Below are 9505 nucleotides of genomic sequence, written 5' to 3'. Positions count from 1 at the left end.
ATGTTTTTCCAGACGCTGGAACACGCTATGGAAAGAGACGTAATTTGAATGGAAAACGTTCACAGAGCCGTAACAGACCCCTACAGCCAAGTGCTCCTTTTCCAATCCCTACCCCTCCTTCCCTAGGAATTAACAGGACTATTTGGAAGTCGGCAAGAATTAGTTTGAAACACCCCCTACAAACCACAGGTTTTCAGAGTTCATTCGTAAATCCATCACATACGAATCCCTAGACTACTCAGAATGTCATAGAATAGTTAAACAGATGTATAGAGCTACAATTATATAGGGAAGTCAGAACTACTACAGTCTTTCAGGCTGCAATTCCATTTAACTCCATTCTTCCAACAGTGGATGGTAGCAGATGCCCAGGGAAACCGAGCAAGGAGAGAAATGATGTGGGTTTTTTTTCTATTTTTTTTTTTCTGTGTGGGTTACACTTTCCCCATTTTTAAGTATGTAGAGCTTCATGAGCTGCAATTTGCATCCAGATAGTCATGTTCAGTGCATACCATTATATCATGAATTTAATCAATTTATATTTTAGCTCCCATAGCATTGTGTGGCAATTAGTTTCCCAGCTTTAAATATGGSGTTTTCCATTTTCAGCCTGCTACATGAGCATTTCTCTAGCAAGTAAACTTTCCTTTTTTGTTTTTGTAATTTGCTAAGATTTTTGCACAGGTCTTTGATATTTTCTTTACGTTATCTTTCTCTAAGATAAAAACTTGGTGATTCAGCAGCACATTTGGATACTTTTTTTTGACAGAGGAAAGCAAAAACCTGAGATGAGTTTATATAACGTACAATAATATATTTATATTATGGTCTAAATTTCTTTCCTAGGACTTCTAGGTGTTTTCCAAGTGTCATCTATCATGACTACAGATCACATTGGTTAGTGGCAATAGGTCACATGCAGAATTTGGGAGGGCTTTTTTGGTGGTTTTGGTTTTGATGCTGTATACTTTGTGATATTCAGCATTAATTTTCATCTTGCTTATTTTGCCCAATGTTAATAAAAGGGTGTTTAATAGTTTTGGTTATCTCTGCCTTTGTAGATAGCCTTTTTCTCTAATAGAATGTACTGCTTATCAGGGGAAAGAAAACTTAATCTGAAGCTCCTCTTGAGGTCCTCTTGGATGTAACATGCAGTACGAAGCTGTAGATTTGCTTTATAGGTTCCTAGAGGTTCAATAAGGTAGGACTGAGGGACTGGTTCAGAAGCCACATCAAGGCCTTGTTCTGGAAATATCACCAATAACTCTTTGCAATAACACCAGGTGAGGTTTGTCTTCCGTGCATTTAAGCATTAAAGTGCACAGAGCTTTATCAAACTAAATGTCACTGAGAAATCTGTGTGCAAGCTAACAAATTATTTCTTCCTTTTTAGACATTAATCTAGCATGTAAGAAGACAGTATTGTCTCTTTGACTTAGGATAATATCATTTCTGGCATAATTTTGTGTAATGGCGGACTGATTTACTTCAAGTGCAGTGACCGGTAGGTCTATCCTATGTTGGCCAGTGAGGTTTTGGTTCTCCTGAAACACTTTTGCAGATTATTTCTGACCAAAAATACCTTTGCTAACCCAAGACATTTAAGCTGACGTARAATATAGTATTCTAAGTTTTTAGCTTTTCAGAAATAGAGATTTGGATACTAGTGGTTAAACTAAGAGAGGAAGAATCTATGAACGGGAAGTTATGTCTGGCAATAGGTCTGTGGAGGTATCTTTGTATTGGAGATTCAGGTTCAAATTCTGCTACAGAAACTAGCTGCTAATACAAACAATGATGTTTTCTATCTCTCTGGAGAAATGAATAACTGTCTGCTGTTTGAAGCAATCATCAGGAAAAAAGGGACAGACCTAAGTATGCATCAGTATTTCGGCACACATTTTTATAAGGGAATTTCAGAGCTTCAGCAAGGGCATCTGAGAGAAACATTCATKTGTATGTTGAAAACACCACGAAACCAAATAGCTTCACATCTCCAACTTTTCCTCTGCCATGAACAGCCTGCCTAATTTTATTTTTAGTAAAGTATCTTTAAACAATCTGTGAAGTGGTATTAAGCCCTGTGTGTTCTCTAAGTCTCTGGGCTCTTTAAAGCCCCTAACCAGTGGGAGGAAGAAAAGAGGGTTAGTTCCCACTTGGAGCAGCTGCAGTTGATCTGCAGCATTTCTTGGAGATGAGGAGGAAACTCAAGTATTTATTTCATTCTAAATAAACAAGTGTCATTCTGCTTGCAGAGACCACAGTATTTACATTTAGCTGTTGATATTTTAATTAACAATTTAAGTGCGTTGTTTGCCCTGCGAGTTCAATGGGAAAAAGTCTGCAAATAAACAGCAGTTCCCTCTTGGACAATCACTCTGCAAATTAGCTCCCTCTGTCAATAAAGCGCATGCCTATCGGCCCGGCAAGGCAGCAGGGGGCAAGGATGCTCATTTACTTAAGCAGTAGGTTATACTATTAGTGTGTGTGATTGCTGTTAATTAGGCTATGCGTGGATGTCTCCATGTTGCACAGTCGGTAATATAAAACTGTTAAAAAGCAAGACTATTAATGAAGTCAATAATTGATTTTGTAGGGAGATTTCGGGGGGGGGTACTTTATTACTCTTTATTTTGCTGTTATGTATTMGTTTGGTTATTTCAGTAGTAAAAATCTATCTAAGGGCTATAGAAAACAGTAAAGTGTGGCTTTTGCTCCAAAGCATCTGCAGGTCAAGGGACTGTATCTGCCAATATTTATCCTGCAGATTCTAACATAGGAAAGATGGAGTAGTCTAGTTATGAGTTCCGAATCACTTCAATTTGATATTCTGTTCAGTATCTAAATGTGCCTTTCATGTCCCTCGGACATGACAGTATTCAAACATTTGCATCATTTTTAAAATGATCGTAAATGGTTGCACTTTTATTTCCTTGTAAACCCTAGTTATGTGAGCATATATTTAATAGACCAGAGTCTGTATGAATATGTATTTTTAATTTCAATTTTAAAAATAATGTTGATAGCAATTCCTTATTAGTAATGTCTTTGCTGTTCTATTAGCGCCATGTAATCTCGCTGCGACTTCAGCAATAGGGTCAATTCAAGCTTTTGTCACAGTAAGCATATCTTTTAAATATACTAAAATCTTGCTTTTGTTTGCATAGACTAGACGAATTCAAGGGAAACGCTGTTCTACGAAGGTAGATTAATTGAAGCTTTCCATAAATATTGATATATTAGTTGAAATCCAAGTCCTAGCAAGGGACAACTCTYGTTCTTATCATGGAACTGCACTTCATTGTAAATCAGTGATGGGTAGCCATGTGAAAATGCCCCGGAGGGAGAGGGAATGTGCAGCTGGTGTTTGGTCCAGCAGCAACGGAGCTGCTTTTATGAGTTGATGGTGGTCAAGATGCCTCCATGAGCCAGGARGTACCTGCCAGGCTGGACTTTGCCTTCAGGGCTCTCTTGTGATGGTATAAAGTCCCACTTATCAAAATGCTGGTGCCCCTCTAAGAAAGAGCAGAGTGCAAACATAATGCAGAGTTGAAGTCAGCTGCTGTTGCAATGCCATGTGTGGAAATTGTGATATTTTCTGAAAGTATTATWCTTGCTTTGCCCAATACATCCTTGGTAAGTTACTCGCACAAGTGCTGCAGAGTTTACTGATTTACCAACACCTACAAAGAAGTCTCAGATGGCATGTTGCAGCTAGCCTAACTGTATCCCTGCAGGAACCCTTATTTGCTGGTCATAACCTGTCAACAAGTCAAGCTTTAAACCTTAAAAACGTTTACAAGAGGTTTTTATTTTCTGGAAGGAATGGAGAAATCATTTTTTTTCCTGGATCAGTGAGGACACCAGTAATTGCCATTAGGCTTTTRTACTTTATGCAAAAGTGATGAAATGGAGAACAAATTATTAAAAACAGTTTCAGCATGCTTTCTAAGAACAAATTTCTTGTGAAGGTTTCTTTACCAAGAACTCTGAACACGTGGGCAATTATAGCAAGGTGGTGCGTAGAAAGAAGCCTGCTGTAATCTTACCTATTAAAACCAAATGCGGGACCTGAAATTGCAGTGGTCAGCTAAGGAGAATGTTGTGGGTTTTTTTGGTATTTATTGACAGTTTGAATCATCAGYTTGGTTGGAAAAACAGCTTTGTATATTCACACAATGAATTAACTCCTAGCTGAATTTCAGATGAGAGTGATACTCTGATCAAAAAGGAATTCTTTTTCTTATGGTTTCCGAATGATCATTACCGGTTCTGGGGATGCCTGAGTGATGAAATACCATTCCCAATGACCATGCATTGGGATACCATTCCCAATATCATTCCCAATGGCCATGCAGTGCTGCTAAACAGGGGAGGAACGAACAGTCCATTGTCTGTCTAATTATTTTCAATTGAGCAGTGAAGCTCTATTGGATATGTTTATACTAAGCACAAAATGTTTGAACTTTGGCAGTGTGTTTACAGCTTATAATTTTAACTTGGAAAAACTGCCATCTGTATGCAAATATAAGGAAAACAAGACCATTTGCTCCTACCCAGTCTCTGAACTCAGTTCATGCTTTTTCCAAGAAAGTCTATTGTAGATAAGATAGGATTTGGTGTTAAGAGCTATGTAACCGAATTTTCAAATATTTTCTGGGCCTTCATCATAGTAGCTTCAGGATTATGGAAGGTACTTGATTTCATCTATTCTGAATGTGTGAGAACATTGAAGAAAGTCCTACCAAAATCAATTTTGTGTATCCTACAGCTGAAAAGATTTTAATGGAGTTTCCAAGTATAGAAAAGTATCTTTTTGACAACTGACTAATTGCACTATTGAAGGGAGCGTGACTTAGTACAGGCATTTCTGCCTGTAAAATAGCATATTGTTTCTTATTTTTCATATGCTCTTTATTTTCTCCTTCATATTTATATATAGTCTTTTGGCTTTCCTAACTCTCCAGCCCTTGCACAATGTGTATAGCTTTGGCTTCTTGGAAGTCAGAGAAAAGGTAGGGTAGAACTGATATAAAGCCTTGGAGAATAGGGTTGCTTTACATCATAGGTATTAACTAATAGAAATTTGTGGACAAGTGCAAATGTGTGTGAAGTTGTAGGAGACTGAAAACTCCTGCCAAACTTCAAGGCCCACATTTGTCTTTCATGAAAGAGATGTTGCTATTTCCAGGAACCTGATAAGTTTTGAGCTCCTAAAGGAATCCAGCTGGTGACTTCATATCCAAGTTGATTTAGGGGTACTTCTGTAAGCAAGTGAACTGTGTTCTTGGAAACAACTCCACTGGCCTTCAGGAGGGAAAATTGAATATCCTGCTCTCTCAGGTCATACTTCATAAACAGTACATTATTTTTATGGCTTCTGTAGTCACTTGTAATATTTAAGATGCTTTTACGTGTGAGGATGACTGTGCTCTTCAGAATCATTTTTCTACCAAAAATAATACCAGAGCAGAAAAAGTTAACATTGCATTATCTGAAACACGCAGTTTGCTAAGCTGGTGAAAGAAGTGAAACACAGTTTTTCACAGTGAAACTGTGAAATCTGTCGGCTTAGGTTTCTTCTGTAGATGACCTGTCTCTTCTGATGATTCAGGGGAATGTGAAATACCTGTGATGCTGGTCCCTTTTCTCAGCAAGTTTCCTGAATTAAGTGTCTGATTTTAGAAGTCATYGGGAATTTCTTGCTTGATTTGACCCTAGGTAGACTTTCTTACTGATATTTTGCTCTAAAATGAGTTGAGATGTGCCTTAAAGCAGTTGTTGTTCTGCAGTTTGCACCGTAGAAACAGTTGATCATAAAGATACACTAGAAAAAAGGCAATCCAAGAGAAGAGAAGTCAGCTCATGTCTTGTACATTGATGAAAATGTTTTATTGCGGTTATTACTGCCCAAAATTAMTATTTATTAGCAGTGGTTCACTGAAATTAGTCAAAAATGATGGAAACCTTTTACAACTAACATTTGGCATGTGAGAAGCATGTACAAACTGTATGTTACATCTTCACCTGAAAACTCACATTTGGAGCGTGTTCTCTAACACCTGTGGTATTGAATTACCGACTTCTTTTTCTGACCTAAAATAGTGACACGTGGCTTACTTGTGACAGTGATTAATTAGTATTAATGTACTCATTTGGCGTTCTGTCAAGGATGATGGGGAACGGGCTCTTAAACTGTGATCTCCTGCTCTCCCACAGACCAGCACTTAGAGGGCAAAAAGGAGCAACGGGAGGAGGACTTGCAGGTTGGCTTTGCTTTGTCTGAGCTGAGTAATGGGCACCAGAGTCACTTTAGTTCCAGTGAAGACTTGGGTCACATCTACACAGAATATAAATCTGGTTAGCTCTGCTGTGTCAGTAGAGCCACCATGTTATAACTGTTATAAAAGTTCAAGATGAAACCATTATCATCAGTAACTGAGAATTAGACGTGTTGTTTGCTTTTTACACCATACCAGGCTTCCTCTGAGGTCCAGAGTTGAGATTTCAGCCCTGAGGGATTCTGCTTTTCAGTAAAAGCTATGTAGAAATGCACTGGAGGAACAGGAGTTGGGAGGATCTTCAGTTTATTTCTGGCTCTTCGTTAAGCCTTTTGCAGTCCTTTCATCAATTAATTTTATCTCATAATAGCAAAATGGGAGTGAAAAATAGCTACCCGTCCCAAATACCATTGTAAATTGCTGCGTTAGGTTGTGCCTGAATAGACTCGATGGGTCTGTCTGTGTTGCAACTGTGTCTTTTTCTGTGTAAACATTGCATAAGCTGTTATCATCCTGAGGCAGAGGAAGGTACCATGTGGATTTGGTTCAAGAGATTTTATAAACAATTGTGTATCAAGTACCTAAAAGTCCCTGGAATATAATATTACAAAAAAAAGCAGGGACGGGACAAAATATTGTTACAATTGTTATAATTTCTGTTAGTATTAATACAACACGGCAGTTTTGTGTAATATGGGGTTTTTGTCTGTTTTTAACCTTACACATCAAAAAATCTCTCTGGTAGTTATCAGCTTTCAATTTGCTTATTATTGTAATAATAATTAAACTGCAGATGGGTAAAATCAATATTGAAAAACTAATTTTCAAATGAAGCAATTCRTGCTGGTGGTGGTTACTTGATTCCTTTCTCCTGCTTTTGCAGTGTTGCAAGTGTCCTTAATTCCTACTGATCTAAAAGAAAAAAGAGGGGAGAGAAAAAAAAGAGACAGCAAAATCTCTATACAATATTAGAGATATCCCATTAAATTCTAATAGGTTTTTTCTCAATGTTTCTGTTTTCTCTTAGGTTTMCAGAACCCATCTATTACTTTGAAATCCAACCTCAGCTCAGCAGCGTAGCACGCGTACAAGGTAAGCCAAGCTCTACGCCTGGGACACGTAGCGCGGCTTTCCGAGCAGCGTCCCTCCAAGTTCTGCACAGGACCCTGCTGAACGTAGGGCAGTAGCAAACGTTTCCCTTGGCTAAATGCACCCAGGGTTTAATTTTTGATGTTTTACAAGATCTGGTATTTTACTGGGGCTAGCCTGTTGACTGGCCAAACAGCATATGTATTACAGAATCAAGAGTATATAGAGTTTGGGAATTAAAAATGAATGGAATGAGGCTGACTTCATGAAGTGCTGTGTACCCATCCTCTGCAAATGGCACTTTTTTCAGGCAATTCAAGATCCATCCCAAATGCTGAGGCATTAAATGTCATTTCTCAAATTTCTGCCCATAGCCCATAAAAACATAAGTGATGCTGTTCCATTTCAGAAGGGCACAACTCTGAGACAAATTTATTTGTGACTCTTATTAGTATTAAATTGTAGTAAGTGGATTGGTTGTGAGGTCAACTGTCAGTAGTTGTCAACTCGGTGGTATAATACTTTTCTTTTGCAGTAGTCCTAGGAAAATGCTAGATGGGATAGGCTTGTGTTTTGAGAGCAGTTGTTTCTGAGTGTGAGGAAATGAGTGATACTGAGCGTGTTTGCTGGCATGTGGCACCAAGCCTCTTTTATGCTCCTAATGCATCCCCCAGTCCCCAACCCTTGTATTTCTGTTACTTTAAAAGCACTTATTCTTGGCATCACCAAATCGGAAAAGGATTAAAAACTGTACAACATGTAATTCTTCCTTGTTTTCAATGGCTTTTTACTTAGGGGAGATAACAGGTACTTCAGAATTGTCAAGACTATCAGACTGGGGAGAAATTAATTCTTGAAAAAAAGGTTTCTTAAAAGCATGAGGCCGCTTATCCATGGAGATTGCTTTGTAGAGTTTGCAGGTCTCCTTTACTTCAGCTCCACTGATCTATCTCCAGGTCTGACATTTCACTGTTCTTGACAGAGAAATGAGTGCTGATGGAAATGTATATATCTAGGAAGAAGTAGAAGTCATAGCAATTAGTTTGACGGAGTGGGTTTTAGAGGAGGAAGGAGGATTATTGTTTCCTGGTGCCCTTCTTGTTCCTTTAAAACTTATAAGAGGAAACAACTATTTGAGACTGGTCAGAAAGACTATTTAAGGCTGGTGTCAATGTCTTAAAATTGAATTATGACTAGCCATCTCACCATGAAAAATATATCTATTTAGCTTTCAGAAGAATATTTGGATATTTTTTACGTTTTGGGGTTTTTTTTCCACGCTACACATGGTATGTCATTCAGATTTCACTCCTGTGGAAGTGCTCAAGTGGCAAACTGAGCAGAACCACAAAGATCAGTTACTCTTCCTTATTAAGAATTGTGTGTAATTGGGTCTCTTTCCGTGTATATGCTAACAAGTAAATGTTGACATGAAGAAAGCTCTTAAGGATAGCTGTATTCTTCTGTTGGGCTACTAGTGAAAAAAATGACATATAAATGCAATTTGTCATCAGAGGAAGCAATTGGAAAAAAGTGGGTCACTCCTTAAGCTAAATCTAGGAACCAGAACCAGACTTATTTTCCTGGTGGTACAGAACGTTATTGTGTATAAAAGAAAATCCTGAAAAAGAGGCAGTGATGGCAGGGGTGACTGTTACAGAAGGTATCATCTTCTGAGTTACAAGGTTGATTTTATTTTTATCATATTGTGCAGTCCCCTCTATCTGGCATGTAACATCAGTAGAGAAGTTTCTCTCTTCTTCCTCATTGATCATCGCTGATACGTGGTTGAGCACCTCATCTGTGCAAGCCCTTCTGAAGTATTCCACGTTGGCCTCACCCCATTGTTAAGGAGCTGGCGTGGCGTCTTTGAGTTGGGATCTAAAACTCTATCAAGAATATACTCCCCTCTGATTCTTTAATGCACATTGTGAGGGACCCTTTTTATAGCATCTAATGAGCTGTCCCACAAATGCACTGAACATTGTCATCAATCACTTCAAGGTGCTCCTTATTCACTTCTCCTTTTCCTTCAAGAGACAGATAAGTGAGAATATCTGAGCCCAGCATGAGAAGTACTCTCTGTGTAAGCAGCCTTTTTCAAAGCTGTAGGAAGGATGCATATTTCTCCCAGA

The 9505-nt window shown here is 38.4% G+C and overlaps 1 long non-coding RNA gene across 2 annotated transcripts in view; it reads left to right on the top strand.

Moving 5' to 3' along the window:
• Nucleotides 1–7320: 7320 nt before the first annotated feature.
• LOC112954457 overlaps nt 7321–9505 on the top strand; it is a 140694-nt gene continuing 138509 nt past the window's right edge. For both annotated transcript variants that reach the window (XR_003250713.1, XR_003250712.1), the window contains exon 1: nt 7321–7373. This is a non-coding gene — a long non-coding RNA (uncharacterized LOC112954457). The remainder of the gene's footprint in view (nt 7374–9505) is intronic.

The sequence above is a fragment of the Nothoprocta perdicaria genome, unplaced genomic scaffold (genome assembly GCF_003342845.1).
Source record: "Nothoprocta perdicaria isolate Ctin4 unplaced genomic scaffold, notPer1 scaffold_5, whole genome shotgun sequence".
Classification (NCBI taxonomy): Eukaryota; Metazoa; Chordata; class Aves; order Tinamiformes; family Tinamidae; genus Nothoprocta; species Nothoprocta perdicaria.
The sequence above is the reverse complement of the archived record's forward strand: the minus strand, read 5'-3'. Positions and strand labels throughout refer to the sequence as shown.